This window comes from Eubalaena glacialis, chromosome 1 (genome assembly GCF_028564815.1).
Source record: "Eubalaena glacialis isolate mEubGla1 chromosome 1, mEubGla1.1.hap2.+ XY, whole genome shotgun sequence".
In the NCBI taxonomy this organism is placed as follows: Eukaryota; Metazoa; Chordata; class Mammalia; order Artiodactyla; family Balaenidae; genus Eubalaena; species Eubalaena glacialis.
Window position 1 is genome coordinate 194,285,113 of NC_083716.1, and position 24,267 is coordinate 194,309,379.

The window sequence follows — 24,267 nt, forward strand, 5'->3', positions numbered from 1 at the left end:
TCGGATGTGACCACTCATTGTTCTGGAATAAACAGCTTAGACACATCTAGCCACCCTGTGGACTGTCCTCATACAAAGCTGTTTCTGTCCTGCAAGGGCAGGGACTCCAGGCTCAGCTGTGAGGCCTGCTGAATTAATCAAAGGATACTTAGACCGCATTCCCTAAAGCCTAGCAGATTTCTATGGTGACTCCACCCTAACACCGTGAACTCCTGCCCTTTTACATGACAGCTGGAGATCGGAGAGCAGTCTAACTCTGGGAAGACAGTTTAGGAAGAATGTTCTTGAAGGTTTATTGGTGAGAAATGTGGGTTTACATGTCCTTTTGCCTGTCAGAATTTGTAATTAACATTTTCAAGCACCTAGAATTTAATAAGCACTGAATTTGGTGCTGACTTTCATTGTTTTGTTCAGTCTCGGTAATACCTTACCAGATACTTGTGTTTATTTCCGGTTTACAGAGAAGGAAACGGAGATCCTGCTAAGATATAGGTGTCTGACAATTTAGGAGGGCAAGTGGGTTTTGACTCTGGCTGCACATTGGATTCACCTGAAAAGCTTTTTTGAAATACGGATTCCTGGGTTTAGGGCAGATGAATTAGAATAGAATCTCTGGAGGTGAGTACCGCCCAGCAATGCCATTTTAAAAACAAACAAAACACATTCCCAGGTGATTCTAATTTGCAGCCAGGGTTGCGAACCTTTGTCCCAATTTGTCTGACACTCATCCCTTATCAAATCGTGGTCGCTGCACCAGCCACATTTGCATGAGTTGGAAGCTTGCTAGAAACACAGACTATCTGGACTTTCCCTGACCCGCTGTATCAGAATCTGAATTTTAAAAAGATCCCTAGGGAGTTATTTGTACTGCCTTTGCAACTTTTCTGTAAATCTAAGGCTCTTCTAAAATTAAAAGTGTTTATTAGGAAAAAAAAGACCATGTTTGGGATACAAAGACAAAACCTTCCCTCCAGAAGCTCAGTCTAGCAAGAGGGAAACTTATTAAAAGGCACTTCGCTGAGCGCTGTAATGGAAGTAATGTAGAAAGTGCTGTCACTTTATGGGAGGAAATGAAAGATGCTGCTTGGAGGAATTAAGAGAAAAATTGCCCAAGGAAGGTGACTTGAAGGCATTTTGGGCACAAAGACTCAAAGGACAATTCCTTTAAGAAAATTTGCTAATATGAAGGGAATAAAAAAAAGAAACATAAAATTGAGCTTCAATGAAAATATAATGTTGAAAACACATGTATATATTTTAAAAATGATAACTCCAAACTCCAAACTGAGGATTAGCGCCAGACTGGAGAGGTACTCTAATAATTAAAGGAAGAGTTTCTTTCTCTTTTTTGAGAAAAGCAAAGTAATTAAGGACAGTTAATCATTTGTAGCTCTAGGGCTCTTGAAGCGGGTTGGGGACAGACCCTTTTTTGAAATTCTGTCTTTTGGAGACTCTTGTGACCCTCCTCTCTTGAACTTTTTGGTTTCTCAGAGGTGCTGTGCTTAAATTCTTCTCGGGGCCTTTGCAGCTGCTGTTTTCTCCGCTGGGCAGGTCTGACCCCATCTTCTATTCCTGGCTAAGTCCTCCTCTTCCTTCACCTGAGATTCTGCCCAGAACCACTTCTTCCAACTTATACTCTACGTTGGGTACCGTTCTTCTGGGTTTCTATAGCATCTTGTATATGTCACATTATTGCTAATTTTCTTTTTGTCTGTTTCGCTCATGAAACAGTAACTACCTTAAAGGCAGGGGTTATTTCCCAATAGCTTCTGTGTCTCCAGAACGTTGCACAGTGCTTGACTCAATAAATTCTTTGAAGTAAATGAAAAGTGAAAATAATAGCCAGTTTTTGCCCTTAGTTTACAGCGTCAAGATGATCTTTGGAGATGGCAATAATGTATTGAAATGCCCTCAGCATTGATAGCTGGAGAGAAATTTAGAGACTTCAACCTGTGCGTAACACATGCCTGGCGTATAGCAGATTCCCAGTAAATTTCAGTTGTGGGAAAGAATGAACATTCTCATTTTGTATATGAAGACTCTGATGTAGATTATGTTAAGATGTGTCTCTCTTAGCATATTATTAAGAGAACGTGAACTCAGACCTGGATCATTACTCATAAATTAACAATCATTTTTATGGCCTCCAATTTTTAAAATTTTTATTTGAAGTATAGTTGATTTACGATGTTGTGTTAGTTTCTGGTGAACAGCAAAGTGATTCAGTTATATGTATATATATTGTGATATTCTTTTCCATTACGGTTTATTACAGGATATTGAATATAGTTCCCTGTGCTATACAGTAGGACCTTGTTGTTTATCTATTTTATATATGGTAGAAAAATGTGGAATCCTTCATGAGTTTGCGTGTCATCCTTGTGCAGGGGCCATGCTAATCTTCTCTGTATCGTTCCAGTTTTAGTGTCTGTGCTGCCAAGGTGAGCACTGGCCTCCAGTTAAGTACCTGCACGTGTCAGGTGTTATAGAAATAACATATATATATAATATACATATATGGTCACATTTAATTCTCTGAAAAACCTGTGAGACTTATATTAGGTTTGGGGGCACGAATTTGAACTCAGAAGTGTATGATTATAGAACTCATGCTTTTTTCCTAATCAGTGTTCTTTCTGCTCTTCCCTGCTGCCTCCCTTGCTTTAAGAAGCAGCTGAAGCTGCTTGCACCTTTCTCTTCCTGGAAATTGCATGGTTAGGAATCAAGGACTCGCCCTTTGATTATTAATTTGCTGTGTGTTCATATACGGAGCCTTTCTTCCTCTGTCTCCACATTTATAAGATGGACCTATTAAACTATAGCAAAAAAATAAATAAATAAACTATAGCAGGGGTCCATTTATTATGCAACAAATATTTGAAAGGCTAATGTGAACCAGACACTGTTCTAGGTGCTGAAGATACAGCAGCAAAAAAAGGACAGACAAGACCCATAGACCCACAGAGCTTCCATTATGGCAATTATGGCAACTGAGGCTGAAAATAAACAAGTAAAACAAAATCAAATAGTGATCAGTGCTGTAAAGCAAATAGAATGGGGTGAGAAGGAAGAATGTGGATGGAGTAGGGTGAGGACATCTGTGGATGGGGTGGTCTGGGAAATCCCCCTCAGGAAGTGACATTTAAGTTGAGACCTGTGAGCAAAGCAGGAGTCAGTCATGAATATAGTTGGAGACGCAGAGCTCTAGGCAGAGGGATGCTCGGGGCAGAAATCCTAAAGCCAGAAGAGCTCTGCATGTTGGAGGACCACTAAAGACCAGTGTGGCTGGTGGGAAGAGAGTGGAAGGAGATGAGAGGAGAGGTTGGCAGGTCCAGATTATGGATTTACAGTCAATGGTAGAGACTGTTTCTCAAATGCCAGAGTGCAGATACTCCACGGAAATCCATGGTGATGTTCTCACATCTTTGATACCTTTGACATCTTAGGTACTTCTTTCAACATCTTTGCCGCTTTTCACCTGTTTGGGAAAATCGTTCCGTATGAGTAATGTCCCAGAATAGAAGCCAGAATCTTGCTTCTTCAGCCTCTTGCGTATCAAGGACACATGCATATGACCTTGATCAGATGCACACAGGTAAGACTTCCAATCGGAAATTAATGACAAGAAACAGGCACCATGGAATCCATCTGGCAGTGATGGTGGCTGATACATTTCATCTACAGGGGCCGCCATGCAGAGTTTCTAGTATGTTCAGTAGCATCTGGTGCACAGATCCTGGTTAGCAAAGTGGACTTTGGTGAGAATGCCTGGTGATGGCAGCATTGCTGACCGTGTACACAGGGCCAATTCAGTGCTCTTATTTCAGTACTGTTTCTGACTGCATAGCTTAGTTCTTTAGCCATCATGCAGTTTTTCTGTGAGTCTCTTATATCCTTCCCTAAATTTCTTTTTACTTAAATTTACTAGAGTGCATTTCTGTTTGCAGTTCAGAGCCCTGTGTCAATGACCCCAACTTGAAAATAAGGGTCAGAGAGATTTACTACCTATATCTAAGTATTAGATCTATGAGATTAATTTCAACTTTAAATTCTTGGGCTAATTAGTGGCTAAATATGACCTGGAGATGTGAACACTGCTTATTTCTAAATGCTATTTCCCATATTTTTATTTGCAAAACTAGTATTTATAAACTTATTCCTGGTTTAGAAGCCTGCTTTATTCTTTGCAGTGTTTCATGGGTAGGCAGACTAATTATCAATTATTTCTTCTGGAAACCTCTTTATTGACCTCCCTTAACTTAAAGATCAGGATGTAGTACAAAGATGCTACTTTCCCATTAGACTTAAGATCCCTCCAGGCTCCCAGATACATCATTGATGAGGGATACATTACCCTGGACAGCTCACTAAGAGCTCCCCCTCCCCCTTGTAGGTAAAGCTAAATAAGTATTTAATTATTAACCACAATCTTAAATGTATATGCATTTTAAGAGAAGTTGTTGGTATCTGTTTAGTAGTCATTATTTCAACAATATATGTAACTAGCCTTTTATGAGGTCTACTGTGCTGCATCTGAGAAAGGGCTTCTAAAATTTAAGTGGTTCTTAATAGCTGTGCAAAACTAAGGTGAAAATATGTTTATAATTATCACCACCCCCATCTGTCCTGCACTTGTGCCAGGCTGTTCTCGGAAGGGTTGTTAAAAATGTAGCTACTTCTCCAAAATGGCTTTCCATTTTCTGCATCTCTGGCTATCTCTCCACTCAGTTGAAGTTCTGAATCTTTACTAACTCATGCCAATTTTATTTCTTAGAATATATTCTTTTTTTTTTTTTTTAATTTATTTGGCTGTGCCAGGTCTTAGTTGCAGTAGGTGGGATCTTTGTTACCTCCTGTGGAATCTTCTTTGAGGCATGCGGGATCTCTTTTTAGTTGCAACATGTGAACTCTTAGTTGTGGCATGCAGGATCTAGTTCCCTGACCAGGGATCGAACCCGGGCCCCCTTCATGGGGAGCGTGGAGTCTTAGCCACTGGACCACCAGGGAAGTCCCTTCTTAGAATATATTCTTTTATTTGTAGCTGAATTTGTTTTCTTTTTCATTGATATGTCAATTGGATGCAATGCTCTTCACGATGACTGTACTAGCGGAGAAAATTGCACTTCCAACATCTCTGTAGGTAAAAATGGTGATTGATTCCTGGAAATATTTCACATGTTGTTTACCTTAATGGGAATTGCTCATTGTTACAAATAGGGAAAGAGGTATCCCATTTTTCTTGTTTAAAGACCTTATCTCCCATGATACCAGTATACGCATTTAAGAGTACCTTACATTGAAAAGCAATTGAAAAGGAGATTTTTGGCTCAGTGTCTTTATGTGAGATTTAATCACTAGGTTACACATATTTAGGTGTTGCCTTTGCCGGTGAATTTTCAGAAACTTCATGCTTAGTCCATGCTTTGTCGGTAAGTTTTTGGTGAATACATTTATGGTCCCTTGAATGTTATTACCTAGGGATATTCTTTGTCTTTATGGGTTTAGAGACAAAATGCTTAGGGTGGAAAATTTTCATTCTGGAATATGTCTTCTGGTTGTCTCTTCCTCCTTTTGTGTTAATACATGATGCACATTTTAAATTATGCATTACAGCTAGAGATGTGTGTTTGTAGGGAGATTTTGAGAAATTGAAAGTGAATCTTCTAAATAAACATAGCGAGGTGATGGGTACATGATGGTTTATTATTTTATTATGTTACTTTATATATGTTTGATTTTTTTCATAATAAAAAGTTAAAAAGAAAACGTATATTAGACTAATATAACCCTGTGACTTAGGCAATTCACTAAGCTTCTCTGAGCTTCAGTGTCCTGAACAAAGAGAATACGTAAATAAAGGAATAAATGCTTCATTTATAGGATTAGGATTTTATGATGGAATGAATGCTCTAGTGTTCCAGTGTGGACTGTACTCTGAAATACTATTCACATGTTGAGTATTAATTATAGAAGGATTTTGTGCAAGTGTCACTTAATATTGATTAACCTAAAAAGAATTGGACAGAGATTTGCATAATTATTTTTTGTATTAGAATAATGTAGGGTCATAGAGGCCAGGAGAAGGCATGGGTTGCCTTTAGAAGGTGGCCAGTTAAGAAATGGTGTAACACAATTAAGCATAACTTGGGGTGAGAAACTCTTCATTTTCTGTGTTAGTGAAGCAAATGGTGATCCTAGGTAAAATTGGCGATGACTGTTTCTTAATTGGGAGATTCTTAATATTATCTTACTTAAATTAATATCAGTTTTGTGGTTGAGGTTCTTTAAAATTAGAGCAACTGTCTCTAGAGAAAGGAGAACAGGCTACCTCCTCAGGGAGTCTCATGAGAATTTATATCTGCTCTAAATGATTGATTTTGAGATGATCCATTATGAACATTTAATTCCAGTTAATAACAGACAATACTTATTCAAAGTTTACTATATGCCTCGAAATGTGCAAAGTTGTTAACATAGATTATTGTATTTTTCTCACAACCACATAAGAAAGAGTGCTGTTATCTTTTGTTATACAGATGAGGTAGGTCATTGTGGCTCAGAGAGGTTAAATATCTTGCCCAAGTTCATATAAATGAAAAATGATAGAATTAAGAATAGAACTTGCCATTCTAACTCTAGAACCTATGGTCTTTACTATACCATATTAGTTCTTTATAGCAATTATTTTAGTCTAGGCTTTTTTCTAAACTTTTTTTTTTCTACCTCTTTCTGTGTGCTCCTCTATTCAGCTATATGAGCAGGTACATCAAATTTTTATTATAATGGTCCAGAAAGTCTATTTTTGAAGTGGAAAGGGTTTAAATGAAAATGTATAAATGCATATAGGTAATCATATTGTATTAATTTCCCTAGGACTACCATAACAAATATCACAAATTTGGTGGCTTAAAACAACGGAAATATATTTTCTCACAGTTCTGGAGGCCAAAGAAGTCCAAAATCAATGTGTCGGCAGGGTTGATTCCTTCTGGAAGCTCTGAGAGAAAATCAGTTACTGGCGTGCCCCTAGCTTCTGGTAACAGCTGGCAATCCTTAGCATTCCTTGGCTTGTAGCTTCATAACTCCAGTCTCGGCCTCTATCTTCACATGACATTCTGTCTGTCTTTCTGTGTCTCAAATTTCCCTCTGTTTTATAAGGACACTGGTCATTGGCTGTAGAGCCCACCCCAAATCCAAAATGATCTCATCTTAGATTTTTAACTGAATTAATTACCATCTGCCGAGACCCTATTAACAAATAAGGTTATATTCACAGGTACCAGAGGTTAGGATTTGGACATACCTTTTTGGAGGCCACTTTTTGACCCACTACTTATTTTGAACATTTGTATTAAGGAAGCAGGTAAAACAGTACAAGTACAATGCAAACTTCAGTTTCAGACCATCTCAGTTCACTGATTACTAAGTTTTAAGTGTATTTTAGTATAAGAATGTTATTTTATGTACATTATCTCATACCAGAGATATTCCCCAAAGATTTTAGACTTAAATTTTGTTTTCTTTCTGCTGCTTCACTAGTAAAAATATGTGCAAATTGTCATTTTTCAGTTATTTCCTGAAACTTTGATATTGAAATTATTGTTAAGAGACTCTAAATGGTAAAAATATATTATACATTTCAGTGAGGTCTCCTGATTCTTATCCCAAAGCACTTATTAACATGACATGGAATATTAGCACTAGATTTAGTGAAGAGATATTGAATTCAAAAGATTGACCTGACAAAGAAGATATAATAATACTTGATAATTGACCAACATTTGGGGCATCTAAAAGAGAAACCAAACTGGACATCAAGAAATCTGGAATCCATTCTTAGCATTTTAGAAGTTCTCTACCTCTGCAGAGTGGAGCAGAAAAACAAACAAACAAAAACCAAAAAAACTTCTAGAGAGCAAAATGAATGTGGAGATAATCTCAGCAAGCAGATTGCTAAGAGCCTTGGAGAGGGTGATTCATGAAGAAATGTGGAAATCAAATTTTGAGCAAACTTCTGGAGATAAAAAAAGGAAGGAACCAAGGATGATAGGTGATGACATGTTTAGAGCAATCAGTATGTATTTTTGATGCGAACTTAGAAATTTTTGATTTGTTTTTAATCCATTAAGTGGCATATTAGGGAGGAGATGCTAAGTGAACACTAACCAGGAGTATTGCTGATAAGGTATCAGCAAAAGATGGTTAAAGTAGCATAATTATAAAAACAATGCATGTCTACTTAAACTATCTTATTTTAATGTAAAGCTTACACAAATGTATTTATTTGTCAAATTTTTCAGGTAAGTTAAGGTCTTTCCTTTGAGTGTGAGTCTGCTGACTGGAGTTCTACAAAGACTTTCTTACGTAAAGAATACCCATGACAGATCATCCCAATGATTACTTCATCGAATGGGGGGGAGAACTCAGGGGCACCTATATACATGCACATTCCTTCTAAACTGTAATAATTTCATCTTGATCTTTTTTTAGCTGTGTTGCCCACATCTAATGTGACATGGGAGCGAATACCTGACTACGTTGTGGTTTTATTAGGAAGGAGGAATGAGGAGTAGATGCTTGTTAGGCAGCCAACAATTTTCATCACAGTAAGCATGTAGCAGAATTGGTGGGAAGAGAATGGCTTAAATACACGTAGGGCAAAGCCTAGTAGCTCTAAGTGTCCACTTAGCCACGGGCAGCAGTTGGTGTGGTTTACACTTTAATGGAGAGTTTCAGTTAGTCTGGTGAGTGGTGAACTGGTTAAGTGGAACTCTGTTTTGAGAACCTCTACTCGTCTAATTGAGCTTTAAAAGTACTACAAAGGTTCGCACGAGATTCAGGGGGAAAGGATTTGCAGACGAAATTAGATTTGAGCTAATTTCAAAGGACAAGATAGTAGAAGGATTCATGATAAGGTAAGTGATTGTTTTGTGCGGTTGAGAAACTATCAGTTCCTGACATTTGTTTCACAGGCTGGAGATAAGGGGAGAGAAATTTCCAGCATTGATTTCAGGTCCTGAGAGAGCATTTCAGTGAGGACTGGGTCACCTACTTGTGTAACTGTGCTGTTCTTGGGTGGTCTTTTCCTGGGTGGCCATTGTCATCTCACTTCAACATGGTAAGTCAGACACAAATATAGATGTGATGGTCTTGGATAGTTTAAAGTTGTGCTTATTGCATGATATCATTTGTATACATATACATACATAAACACATTTAGTTTAATATCAGTTTATTTAAACAGATATGTCTTTGCAAAATAAGCTTCGATACCTTAAAAAAAAGTATGACTTCATTATTATAAAAACAATTAAGATCTGATTTTCATGAATAAAAATTTTTTGCCAAAACCCTGAGCAATGCTGTAAATATCTGCATTCTTAAAAACCTCAGATTAGGTACTTTAAGAAGCTCTGCCAAAAATGTACTTTTTGCTTACTAAGTATGGTTTTGAAAACTTTTCTTTTTGTTTTCATGACCTGTTTGGAGTGCTAGCTGTGAAGCAGATGTACCTCCCTTCCTCTATTCAGTTATGCAGGACTATTTTCCTAAATCATTAGCATCACACCACTCTCCTAAGCAATTTGTACTATCTGCAAGTTGCCCCTGCTGTCACAACAGCACGCTGTAAAATGGTTTTCCAGATCCTTTTTTACTCTGCCCATTTTTTCACATCCCTCTAAGAAACTTCGCTACACCTCAACTAACTTGTTTGATCCCATGGAGACAGTGAGAGGGAACTTATCTCAGGGGACAAGAAGCAGGGTAGAATAGTGAAGGAACACGGAATTGCTGTGGTTTCAATAGTATGTGGGACATGAGAAAATACAAATATTGTGTGTACACCACTCTTTCAAAAAGGTTAGCTGTGAATGGAAAGGGATAGAGTGGAGATAGGATTTTATTTAAGATGAAATAGATGTGACGGTATTTATAAAGAAGCCAGTAAAAGAGAGTAGAAATTATAGGAGAGGAAATTGATATATCGTGGTCCTATTCACTCTTCCTGAAACAGTGTTCCCCCTCATTCTTTCACACCCTTGTGAATAGCAATAACCTTAATATTACTTGAATATATTGAATGTGTCACTCTGTCAGATGTTATATGAAAAGAACTATGAGGTTCTTATTCCTGCTCTTTGGAATTTACAGGCTAAAGCCATAGCACATGATGTGATTAGGGATCATTCCTGCTTTGAGGGTGTTCTTTATTAGGGTTTTAATGTGGCCTTTTTTTTTTTTTTTTTTTTTTTGAGAGTCATGATTTAATACACCTATCTGAATCACATGGAGTGGAAATTCTTTTTAACCTTGGCACTGAGAATAGAAATAACCCCTGTTTTATAGGCCCTAGTCCTAGTAGTGGTTTATCAGGCTTCTATTGTTCAAGATGATGACATTGTTTAAGATGGCTTGATCTGAGATGAGGTAAATCCATGTGATGATCAGTTGTGCTATAATGGGATGGTTGGCTTGAGCCCAAAAATAATTTTCAAAGGCAATGCAGAAATCTTCAGGTCAATGGGACTTCCCGAGGAGTCAGTTAATGCCTCCAAATGTTTATCAAAGTAGTTATTTAGTGGCTGCTAGACTCAAATGTACACAAAATTCTAATGAAGACTAATAACAGAGTCTTAAAGAAAACAAAAACAAACGAGACAAGGCTTGTAGATTTGTTTGGACAGCCCTCATAATCCATAGTGAGTATTTGATAAATCATAGTATTAAAGAATGTTTTACATTGTGGAGTGCTTGTTCTTTATAAAACACTATAATCAGCATTATTGCTTTTGATTCACAACACGGGTGACCCATAGGCAGGGGAGGCGTTGCTATTGTATTATCCCAGATTAGGAAATTGAGGCTCATAAATGTTAGTAATAAAAGCTGACATGTTGAGGGCTTGTTACGCACCAGGCATGGAGTTCAGAAATTTACAGGTAGTTTATCTTCAACACTATCCCATGCTATAGCTATTATTACTCAGATTTTGCGGTTGATAATATGGATAAGTGGTTAAGTAACTTATCCAAGTGTATATGACTGGTAAGTGAGTCATGACTCAAACCAAGGTGGACTGACCCAAGGACAGTTGGAGCCTCTGTGTAATGTTGTACTGCTTCTTTAGGCTCTTTACACATGAGTTTTCTTTCTTCTCTGTGGCTCTTATAACTTCGAATTACAGTAAACTATCAGAAACAATGTATTACATAATACAGTTATCTAAATACCCTCAAAAAAGTCAGTGGACTAAATATATTCATGCTTTTAATTGGCACATGGGTAATTTTAGTGTCCAATCAGTGACTGGTTCTTCTCACAGGGTTTTTGTTTGTTTGTTTTTTATATTGTAGAATTAAAACAGATAGTATCTATTGAAGTGAATCTTGGAACTTGTTATCAATTGGAGTCAGTGTATGTTTTTCCTTTGGAAATATTCTAGATGTAATAGATACCAAAGGAAATAAAATTCACTATAGAAGTGATTTATCATGAAATGTTTGAGAAACACATGATCAATTTATACAGCACTTGACAAACTTGTTCTTTTTTTTAAATTTTATTTATTTATTTTTGGCTGCGTTGGGTCTTCGTTGCTGCGCGCGGGCTTTCTCTAGTTGCGGCGAGCGGGGGCTACACTTCGTTGCGGTGCGCGGGCTTCTCATTGCAGTGGCTTCTCTTGCTGTGGAGCACAGGCTCTAGGTGCACAGGCTTCAGTAGTTGTGGCACACGGGTTTCAGTAGTTGTGGCTCGCGGGCTCTAGAGCACAGGCTCAGTAGTTGTGGCGCACGGGCTTAGTTGCTACACGGCGTGTGGGAACTTCCCGGACCAGGGATCGAACCCGTGTCCCCTGCGTTGGCAGGTGGATTCTTAACCACTGCGCCACCAGGGAAGCCCCAACAAACTTGTTCTTAAGGATACTTATTTTAATGAAACCGTTAAAAGATATATTATGGGATATATCAATATTATATAACTATTTCTCTGATATTATTTTTAAATATATCTAAGAAAAATGCTGAACACATTGTTGTGCAATAATCTGCTTTTAATAGTTAACGGGTCATACCCACCATGACAGGAAGTTATCTGGTCAAATGTGTAACTATTGACTGGGACATTAGCCCATGTGCTGCTTTTACCAACTAACAGCTTCCGCTGGAACATGTAGTCCATTCAGTGATTGCTGGAGTATGCTATGAATCTTACCTCATGATTTGCATGTAGTATCATGCTGATATTACTCAGTGGGTAATGTAGGGTAAACATTCATTTGTATAAACAGCAATTCTTGTTCTATAGAGGTGGGAAAAGAAGGAGGTTTTAGATAAAAGCTTAGTCTTGAATTGGTTTTCCAGTCATATCTGAAACAACATCATCAGAATACTTTAAAATGAGGAGATATGATTCTTTTTAAAAAATTTATTTTGGAAATAATTATGGTGTTAGAAGAGCTGCAAAGCTAGTAAGAATTTCCATGTACCCAACACCCAGCTTCCCCTCTGGTAACATCTTGTATGACTGTACATTATTGTATATTAATAAATAATCACAAGCAATAGTTGCCTGAGTATCAACCAGTTTTGCAAATATTGAAATTTAATACCTGTTTCTCAATAATAGATGAAAATTACTGAAATTTTCTGATACACCAAAAAGGCAAATATTAAAGTCTATCTCAAAAAGAAAACTTGTTTACATTTTATCTTAAAAAAATAAATTAATGCAGAATGCATTCAAAGTTTTGTTGTTTTTTTGAAACTTCCACTTTCCAAAGAAACAAAGTCTCTACAAATGTATCATTCTAGTGTGCCATAATCTTTTTATGCATTTTTCTATTGACAAGCATTTAAGTTGTTTCTGTTTTTTGTTTATTTTGAGTAATGCTGCTGAGAACATTTGTGTATAATTATTTTCTGTGGACATATGTTTTCAATCCTCTTGGACATATACCTCAGAGTAGAATTACTGGATCATATGGTAACTCTGTCTTTAGTATTTTGAGGACCTGCCAAACTGTTTCCCAAAGTGGCCATTCCATTTTATAATCACACCAGCCATGTTTGAGGTTTCTAATTTCACCTTATTGTTGCCAACAATTCTTAATGTCTATCTTGTTTATTTTAGCTACATTAAAGGGCATGGAGTAGTATCTCTTTGTGGCTTTAATTTGCATTTCTCTGATGACTAATGATATTGAACGTCTTTTCAAGTGTTTATTGGTCATCTGTATATCTTCTTTGGAGAAATGTCAATTCAGATCCTTTGCTCAGTTTTTAATCGAGCTATTCTCTTATCAGATGTATGATTTGCAAATATTTTCTGCCATCCTATGGGTTTCTTGATGTTGACCTTTGAAGCACAAAATTTTAAAATTTTGATGAAAACCAATGTATATATTTCTCTTTTGTTGCTTCTGCCTTTGGTGTCATATCTGAGAAACTATTGCCTAGATCAAGGTCATGAAAATTTACTCCTAAGTTTTCTTTTAAGAGTTTTATAGTTTTAGCTGTTACATTTTGGTCTATAATCCATTTTTTTTTTCTTTTTAAAAAAAAATTTTTTTTTAAAGCTATTGCATTTTTCATTTTATTTATTTATTTATGGCTGCGTTGGGTCCTCGTTGCTGCGTGCGGGCCCTCCCTAGTTGTGGAGAGCAGGGGCCACTCCTCGCTGCGGTGCGCAGGCCTCTCACTGTGGTGGCCTCTCCTGTTGCAGAGCACAGGCTCCAGGCACATGGGCCTCAGTAGTTGTGGCATGCGGGCTCAGCAGCCGTGGCCCATGGGCTCCAGAGCGCATGCTCAGTAGTTGCAGCGCACGGGCCTAGCTGCTCCGCGGCATGTGGGCTCCTCCTGGACCAGGGATTGAACCTATGTCCCCTGCATTGGCAGGCAGATTCCTAACCACTGTACCACCAGGAAGTCCCTATAACCCATTTTGAATGGCATTTTGTGTATAGTATAATGTAGGGGTCCAGTTTCATTCTTTTGCCATTTGTACTAGCACCATTTGTTGAAAAAACTATTCTTTTTTTATTTGGCTTGACACTGTTGCAGAAGAGCAATTTACTATAAATGAAGGGTTTGTTTTTGAACTCTCAGTTCTACTCCATTGATCTATATGTCAGCACCACACTGTTTTAATTACTATAGCTTTGTAGTAAATTTTAAAATTGGGGAACCTGAGTCGTACAACTTTTTTTTTTCTTTTTCAAGATTGTTTTGGCTATTCTGGGTTCCTTGTACTTCTATATGAATTTTGGCATCAGCTCGTCAATTTAGCAAAAAAAAAAAAACAAGGCAGCTGGAATTTTGAGAGGGATTGCATTAAATCTGTAGATTAATTTAGAGGAATTGCCATTCTAACTTTATTAAATCTTCCAATCCATGAGCATGGAACATCTTTCTATTAGTCAGAGATTCTTTAGTTTCTTTCAGTAATGTATTGTAGTTTTTGGTGTACACATCTTGTACTTCTTTTGTTAAATTTATCCTATACTAATCTTTTTGCTATTATTAAAAATAGAATTTTTTCCTTAATTTCATTTTCAAATTGTTCACTGCTAATGTATAGAAATAGAATTGATTTTAGTATATGTATCTTTCTGAACTCATTTATTAGTTCTCAAAAGTTTTTGGTTGTTTCTGTTGGATTTTCTATATATAATATTTTTTTAAATAAATTTATTTATTTTTGGCTGTGTTGGGTCTTCGTTTCTGTGCAAGGGCTTTCTCCAGTTGTGGCAAGCGGGGGCCACTCTTCATCGCGGTGGGTGGTCCTCTCACTATCGCGGCCTCTCTTGTTGCAGAGCACAGGCTCCAGACGCGCAGGCTCAGTAGTTGTGGCACACGGGCTTAGTTGCTCCGCGGCATGTGGGATCTTCCCAGACCAGGGCTTGAACCCGTGTCCCCTGCATTGGCAGGCAGATTCTCAACCACTGTGCCACCAGGGAAACCCTATATATAATATTCTGTCTTCTATGAATAGAGATAGTTATGGTTCTTCCTTTCTGTATTATTTTATTCTGCTCAGGCCACTGTATCAAAATACCATATGGCTTAAACAACAGACATTTATTTTTCACAATTCTAGAGGCTGGGAAGTCCAAGATCAAGGTGCTGCAGATTTGATGTCTGGAGAGGGCCCTCTTCCTAGCTTGCATATGGCTGCCTTCTTACTGGATCTTCACATGGTGGAGAGAGATCTGGTGTCTTCTTATAAAGACGCTAGTCTCTTCATGGGGCACCACCCTCATGACATTTTCTAAAACCTAATTACCTCCTAAAGGCCACACTTCCTAATACTATCACATTGGGGAGGTTAGGGTTTCAACATATGAATTTTGTAGGGGGTGGAGGGACAAAACATTCAGTCCATAACACTTTCCAATCTGGAAACCTTTTAGTTCTTTTTCTTAACTAATCTTGAAAATCTGATTTTTATAGTATAATATATATAATAATATTTAATTGTAACAGGTTTTAAAAACTACAGTTATATTCATTTGGGCATCTGTTTCAGCCCATATTTTCAGTACAATAGTGGATGAACCTGGAGAGCAAATTGTCTTCATTTTGCCAATACAGTTGTCAGCAAAAATTTATTGAATGCAACATTATTTCCAGGAATTTGTAGGCATTGTGGAAGTTAAAAAAAAAAAAAAATGAGGTCTGTACACAAACTTAATTGTATAGAGAAGCCAAGTTTCAACATGCTTGAAATACCTCCAAAGGAAATGTAATACCAAATACAAATTCAATGGATATTAGGAAAACTAAACTGTTGCTGAGGTAAATAACAAAACTATGGAAATGGCAGAATACAACCTCATTCTTTTAAAGAATGGATGGGATTTGGCAATGAAGGTGAATAAAGCAGAAATTATTCAACATAAAAATTGGCATGAATAAGGTCAGAGTGTAGGGAAATTTTTTTTTAAAGTTCTATTCAACTCTAAAAAAAAAACAAATCATGCAGAGGATAGAATATAGTTTGAGGAAGACTGAAAAAAAAAAGAAGGCTGATAATATATATTTTGTAGTAAGACAGATATAAAGAGGGTAATTTAATAAAAATTAGAAACAAGAGTGAGAACTTCAGGGGGACAAAAAAACAACTCTTGATGAAAGATTGATCATGGCAGAATGAAGCGGAGGGAATGGCAAAAATTACTGATATTGCTAGCTAATAATATGAGAAGAGGTCTTATGAATTGTTCAAAGTCCCAAAGCTGTGAATGGCAGAGCTAGGATTTAAAACAAACCTTCTGACCCCAACCCTGCTGCATTTCAGGAGTAACCTTGGAGGTTGTGGACTTTATTACACTCCCCAAATCTCCAATAGCATATTATTTGTCCAACCCATGTTTCTCAATAGAGTGTTTTACATTTTTTACTGAAGTGTACCTCATAATAGAGCAGTGTGATTTCTTTACAAGTTCTAGAGGTTATAGCGGAAGATGCTCATGAAAAGTAGGAAAAAAGAAAAGATTGAGCATTTATACTAAAAATTTACATGAATGTGTTATAACGCATAATATGCAACTGCTGTTTTTGTTAGCATCATGTGACCCTGTCATACCAATTTGGATTCTCATGGCTAATCATACTGCAGGAGCAAAGTGTAACTGATATATTGTACTCCCTTTCTGTCATTTAATGTGAGAATTCCTGTACATACTTTATGCATTCATTTCTTCATTTACTCAGCAATTATTTTCTTACATGACACTGTATGTCATGTCTACTACAGCCCAAGCTCCATGAAGAGAAATTAAGGCTTTGGGAAAAGAAAAAGGCAGCTTGCTTCTTCTACTAGCTAAATTTTTCTTAACTATCCCCAGCCTTTCAGTTGGGGTAACATTACATCCCTACTGGCCAGGGATAATCTGACTTTGTACCAGTTGCCCTGGTACCCTGTCTAATTAGCTTTTTTCTCACTTTCAAAAGTGTCCCAATTTGGGTGGTCAATTATATGGTTACCCTACATGTAATACATACAAATGCATATTTCAGTAAAATTTCAGTTTGAATGCATATCTCCAGTCTTCAGCATCGCCATTGAGCTGAAATGAAAAATGTTAAGTATATGAATGACGCAATTCTACAGTAATTATAGATTGAACTCCAAGAAAACAATCCAAACTAGAGGTGAGGAAGTTCAGTAATTCACAGAACAGGACAACACTGATTTAACACTTACGGCATATAGTATATTCTACTTCAAATAAAACCAGTTAAATAAAACCTTTTTCTCCCCCTTTCAGTCGATTGCTAAGGTTTTAGCAGAAACGTGAGATGAGTTGCTTTTGTGGGCAAAGACTGGTGATAAGCTGTTAACCTGGCAAAATCCATGAGGTGATAAAAAAGAGTAAGGATACAGCTTTTAATTAACATTCTTTGTTTACAGGGTAGAAAAATCCTTTACTAGGCTTTTTACGTGAATTGTTTTAGGAAAAGACTTGGTAGAGACAGGGAAAACTGCGATTCGTAATAGGAAATGCTAAATAAAAAAATGAAAGCTAACGTTCACCAAGCATTCACTATATGCCAGGCACAATTTTAAGCACTTTACTTGTACTAACTCATTTATCCACACAAGCCATGATGGTATTATTTTAACGCCATAAATGAAGAAAATGAGGCACAGATTAGTTAACTTGCAGGGCCACTCAATTGGCATTTAAACCAGACATTCTGGATCCATAGGCCACACTTTTAAATATTGCCTGACACTTCTCATATGTTTGTAGGTGCCTATTTACACGTAATAATCATGATACTATCTTACATTTTTAGAACACTTTGTAGTTAACAAGTCCTTGTCTGAATATTCTGTCATATTCTCTCTCTCTCTCTCCCCCTGCCAGTCTCACTCACACACACATACACAGACACATGCACACACAGGTGTAGGCACAGATCCTGTGCAGCAGAGCACATTAAGATATCCCATTTTACAGATGAGATATATTTATGTGGTTTGTCCAAAGTTGTTCACTTAAGAAGCAGTGGTGTTATGCGATGACCTAGAGGGGTGGGATAGGGAGGGTGGGAGGGAGGCTCAAGAGGGAGGGGATATGGGGATATACGTATGCATATGGCTGATTCACTTTGTTGTGCAACAGAAACTAACACGGTATTGTGAAGCAATTATACTCCAATAAAGTTCCATTAAAAAAAAAAAAAAGAAGCAAGGGAACAGAGGTCGGCTCAAGCTTAGTTCTTCATAGTCTACGAACTTGTCATTCTACAATGTAGGGATCACAAGTGCACATGCTGAAATCTTTGTCACATTGGACCCTGGGAAGAATCCTTCTTGGCAACAGAAAAATGGAAAGAGCATGTTCATCAGCCTTTTATCTTTGGATATTTTCCCGTACTAAAGTGACTTTATAAACTTCCATGCTGATACGATGAACCCTACAGGAATAGGCTGATAGTTCACTTCAATTTCCCATCTATGAAATAGTGGTAATGTTAGTACTTACCTGTATACTTGTTGTCAGAAATAAAATAGCTAACACATTTGTAGAGTACACAAAACAGTGTCTGGCACTTTGTTGCCATCTCATGTTATTAACAAGGGCTGAGTTTTAAAAAATGTGGGCAGGTTGTGAGAAATCATCCTCACTACTGGAAATAACTCCCAATGCTCAGGCGCCTCTGATGTCCAGAAAACAACATAATGTTTTTGTGCTAATTATGAAGAGATGCTGTCAATGACCAACATGTATTTGAGGAAATACCTCTATGCAGTGAATAGTTGGAAGAAATACAAAATGTATTTTAGGAAGTTCATTTCCTCAATGAGTTCATACTTTTCCATCAATTAAAAATACATTATTTTTCATCAGGGCCTGCAAAGGGTAGGGGGGCTGGCAATGGAGAATTGATGTTTAATGGAGTATAGAGTTTCAGTTTTGCAAGATGAAAAGAGTTCTGGAGATGGTTCCACAACAGTGTGAATGTACTTACTACTGAACTGTGTACTTAACAATGGTTAAGATGGTAAATTGTATGTTATGTATATTTTACTGGAATTAAAAACTTAAAAAAAGAAAAAATATATTTTTTTAGTCTTACACAATCTTACTTTCATATTTCATTCAAGCACAAATTTGTGGAAGTTAAAAAAGACACACAGGAATAAGCATCACATGAATCAGTAAGTTATCAAATAGCAAAATTATGTCTGTAATAAAGGAGCCTTGACAGATAGCCCTTCCCACCATCTCCCACCCCAAAAGACTGAATAGAAAACTGATGTAAACTGATGAGGAGAAATAGGATAGGCAAGTGTGTCATCAAAGGAAAAAAAAGTACAAATAGAACACAGTTTAAAAATTCAATAGTGAAAAATCCATTCTGTAAACCCGAGAAAATGCCAAACTTGGATTATGAGGTCTTATTGACATTTTTATATTTTACTTACATGGGCGAAAAAATATTGTTTCTTTTCCTCCCGTTTTGTTTCTTTTCCTTTCCCTTTACTCCCTCCCTCCGTTTCTTCTTTGTCAAACTACCCAGTCAAACTTGATTTTGCAAACGGTGCTTTATGCTTTGTTTTTTGTTTGGTTCTCTCAAGCTAGTCAGCTAAGCAATGAGATGTTTGTTGTGCCACAAAAAAAGTAAGAACAACTCTCAGCAAATGTATTTGTAAAGCATTGACATGGCCATTTTCACAGCAGGGCAAGTAAGCAAATTAGGGTATTCCCTAAGGTATTCTTGTCTGTGACTCTTGTATTTTAGTATTGTTATCACTGTACTTGACAATTTATTTGCATGTATTTATTTATCTACGTTAAATTAGAAACTAAGTGAAATATTTCTAAAAAGTCTTTTAACCCATGTTACTAATCTGTGTGTGTGTGTCTTTGTGTGTTTATTTACACCACTCACAAATTCACATCAGCTTGTGCACTGAAGAAGCAATAAATGCTGAGTGGCAATTCTTAACATATTGGGATCATAGGCCCTTTTGAGAATATAGTCAAAATACCTATGAACACACCTAATATTGCATGCAATTTTAGGTCATCTAGGAACTTTTTGGAACACGTTCATGTAGCCTGTGAACTACCTGGACACCAAAAAACCTCCCAGACTAAGAGAAAATAGAAGGTAGAATGAAGACCTTGTCAGGGATTCAGATGAGTAACTTTCTAGACCAAGAAAGAGCAATTAGTTGCTTTAAGTGATGAAGTTTTTAAAAATTTGCCTTTAGAATACATTTTAATACTGTGTGGTCTTATTACATAGTTATGTAACATTTAAAAAAGTAAAATTACTTTTTTATATACATATATAATTGATGAATCATGGTCTCTTTAGTTTTGTATATTTATACCATTAACTTACATTCATGTATATAAACATGAATCCCTGATACACTGTATGATTTGAATAAAATTTTTCACTTTTAACCATGTTTAGTTCATGGCCAGTATGGTTCTGAAGATGGAGAAAATCCTTTTTCATTTTATCAAAATTCAAAACCTTTTTTGTAGCCTTGTATCTTCATAAATTTTATTCATCAGGATCTGCGTATTGGTAAGCAGGTGAAGTCTACCCAGTTAAGATTAGCCGAGAAGATTAATTGATGTTATACGTCCTAGATTAGAAATATACATTTCATAAATGTGTATACTGGGATCTGTTTGGGGGATCTACCACCACCATAAAGTGGTGGTAGATCACACTTTGGGGTTGTGTTTTAGGTAGGCTAGTGCTTTGAAGTACCTAACAAAAGGACAGACCAACTTGGCACCAAGAAGTATTGTATCTGTATATGTTTTCCTTTTGTAAGATGTGGCTTAGGACAAATATTTCTTGATAACATTATGCGAATTGTGGTAAAAGGAAAGAAAAGGAAATAGAAATATCTGAAGGAAAACAGTTATGTTATTAAAGCAAGAGATAAACTGAAAAAAAATGTTTAGTATTAATAATCTACATTAAGAAAATATTGGGGAAAATATTGAATAGCTTCTTGCTACTATAGTTCTAAAAGGGTTGCTTCTTACAGAAGGAAGATGACAAAAAAAATAAAATCAGGAGTTAATACATGGAGTTGAAAACTAAACCACTAAATTTACCTGATTGCCTAATAAATTATTTTCTATTGAATATTAAATTTAGGGTAAATGAATAATACTTAACATTTTTTGAGGTGATTGGAAAAAGGATAGAAAGGATATGTTTATTTTTAATAATAATCATACGATCCTAAAAACAAAGTTATGGGAGAAAAGCTATAAAATCACAAACAAATAAAAGGATGTATATATATCTTCCATGGTTGTTTTTCTGATATTTTATTCCTTAAATATTATGATAGAAATAAAAAACTATTTTAGGAGACATTTAATAACATTAGAATAGAATTTGCACATTATAAAATTTAGGACTGCTTACTTCTTGCACAGTGTTTTACATGAAGAAAAGTAAAGAAAAGTAAGCTTGTTTCTAATACCATCCTTTGTAACGTTCATTGTTTGATTAAAATCATGAACATTGGCCTTTTTTTTTATCTGTAAGGTTTTATTTCTTTTTTTAATATGAGGTATAATTGACACAGAAAATCAAATTAGTTTCAAGTGCACAACATAATGGTTTGGCACTTGTATACACAGCGAAATGATCGCCACAATAAGTCTAGTTAATATCCATCACTATACATAGTTACAGAATTTTTTTCTTGAGAACTTTTAAGAGCTACTCTTTTCACAACTTTCAAATACGCAATACAGTTTTATTAACTATAGTTGCTGTGCTGTACGTTTCTGTGACTTATTTTATAACTGGAAGTTTATACCTTTTGATCCCCTTCATTCATTTTGCCCACCACCCACCTTCTGCCTTTGGCAACCACCAATCTGTTATCTGTAATCTACGGCCTTGTTTTTTTTCTCTTTTAGGTTCCATATGTAAGTGAAATCATATGGTATTTGTCTTTCTCAGCGTGAGTTATTTCAGTTAGCATAATGCCCTCAAGGTCCAACTATGTTGTCTCAAATGGCATGATTTCATTTTTGTCTATGGCAAAATATATACATCACATTTTCCTTATCCTTTCATCTGTTGATGGACACTTAGGTTGTTTCCATATTTTGGCTGTTGTAAATAATGCTACAATGAATATGGGGGTACAGATATCTTTTTGAGTTTGAGTTTTAGTTTTCTTCAAATAAATACCCAGAAGTGGAATTGCTGGATCATATAGTAGCTCTTTTAATTTTTTGAGGACGCTCTGTACTGTTTTCCATAGTGGCTAGACCAATTTATATTCCCACCAATAGTGCACAAGGGTTTCCTTTTCTCCACATCCTTGCCAGCATTTGTTATCTCTTGTCATTTTGCTAATAGCCATTCTAACAAGTGTGAGATGATATCTCATTGTGGTTTTGATTTGCATTTCCTGATGATTAGTGATGCTTGAGCATCTTTTGGATGTCCATTTCTAATCAGAAAACATTAAGTGATTGATACATTTTAAAAATAAGTGATCAGTGGGGGCTTCCCTGGTGGCGCAGTGGTTGAGAGTCTGCCTGCCGGTGCGGGGGACACGGGTTCGAGCCCTGGCCTGGGAGGATCCCACATGCCGCGGAGCGGCTGGGCCCGTGAGCCACAATTACTGAGCCTGCGCATCTGGAGCCTGTGCTCCGCAGCAAGAGAGGCCGCGATAATGGAAGGCCCGCGCACCGCGATGAAGAGTAGCCCCCACTTGCCACAACAAGAGAAAGCCCTCGCCCAGAAACGAAGACCCAACACAGCCATAAATAAATAAATAAAATAAATAAAATAAACCCAAAAGTTAAAAAAAAAAAAAGTGATATAAAAAATAAGTGATCAGTGTAGCATTTTAGTTATATAGTGGATAATGGACTCAACTATATTCTTTTGGCTTTTAGGTCTTTTTATTTTGAGAAGAGAACCACAAATTCTTTTTGATTTTTTAAAAAATGCCAACACAGTTACAGGACAGTTACAAAGATGTATTGGAAGGCTTATCAATGATAATTTTATTTATGGATAAATTTAACACTTTAAATTGGATTTGGATGCCAAAGAAATACATAAAAATTTCAAGTATCTACTACCCTGCCGTCACTTCCTTATATATTTTTAAACATTAATTTTTTCTTTCAACAGGTATGTGTTGAGTTACAATTATGTGGCAGGCATTGTACCAAATGTTGGAGATATAGCAGTGAGCAAAACAGATGTAGTCACTGATAATTAATTAGGCTCCAGAGTGAGCCTAATACAAGCTATGGAGGAGAAATAAATGGTGCTATGATTATGTTTAACAGTCCTTAAAACGAGTGAAAACACTGACATAAGCTATTATCTACTAACTCAAATTATCTATCGATCTAAACCCAATTTTTAGAACGTTTTTCTCCTCTAGCAGGTTAATAAATAAATTTCCTGTTATGTTTGTTTCATGATTCTACAACCTGCAAAATCAAAACCTTTAATTGGGTTGTGATCAAATTTGTCTCATGGAAAAAGTTGTCATATTTTTTTTTAAATAAATTTATTTATTTATTTTTATTTATTTATTTTGGCTGCATTGGGTTTTTGCTGCTGCGTGTGGGCTTTCTATAGTTTCAGCGAGCAGGAGCTACGTTTCCTTGCGGTGCACGTGCTTCTCATTGCGTTGGCTTCTCTTGTTGCAGAGCGTGGGCTCTAGGCGCGCGGGCTTCAGTAGTTGTGGCTCTTGGGCTTAGTTGCTCCGTGGCATGTGGGATTTTCCCGGACCAGGGATCGAACCCATGTCCCCTGCATTGGCAGGCGGAGTCTTAACCACTGCGCCACCAGGGAAGTCCCTGTCATGTTGTTTTTTTTTTTTTTTTTTTTAAACATCTTTATTGAAGTATAATTGCTTTACAATGGTGTGTTACTTTCTGCTTTATAACAAAGTGAATCAGTTATACATATACATATGTTCCCATATCTCTTCCCTCTTGCATCTCCCTCCCTCCCACCCTCCCTATCCCACCCCTCTAGGTGGTCACAAAGCACCGAGCTGATCTCCCTGTGCTATGCGGCTGCTTCCCACTAGCTATCTATTTTACATTTGGTAGTGTATATATGTCCATGACACTCTCTCACCCTGTCACAGCTTACCCTTCCCCCTCCCCATATCCTCAAGTCCATTCTCTAGTAGGTCTGTGTCTTTATTCCCGTCTTACCACTAGGTTCTTCATGACCATTTTTTTTCCCTTAGATTCCATATATATGTGTTAGCATACTGTATTTG

The 24,267-nt window shown here is 36.7% G+C and overlaps 1 protein-coding gene and 1 non-coding gene across 3 annotated transcripts in view; one reads left to right on the forward strand and one right to left on the reverse strand.

Annotated features, from left to right (window-relative positions):
• The window catches only part of GULP1 (GULP PTB domain containing engulfment adaptor 1), a 258,080-nt gene that overhangs the window by 39,411 nt on the left and 194,402 nt on the right, over positions 1–24,267 (forward strand). The window lies entirely within an intron of this gene.
• On the reverse strand, positions 2,343–2,449 carry LOC133078875 (U6 spliceosomal RNA). The gene has a single exon (XR_009697960.1). It is a non-coding gene; the product is annotated as a U6 spliceosomal RNA (small nuclear RNA).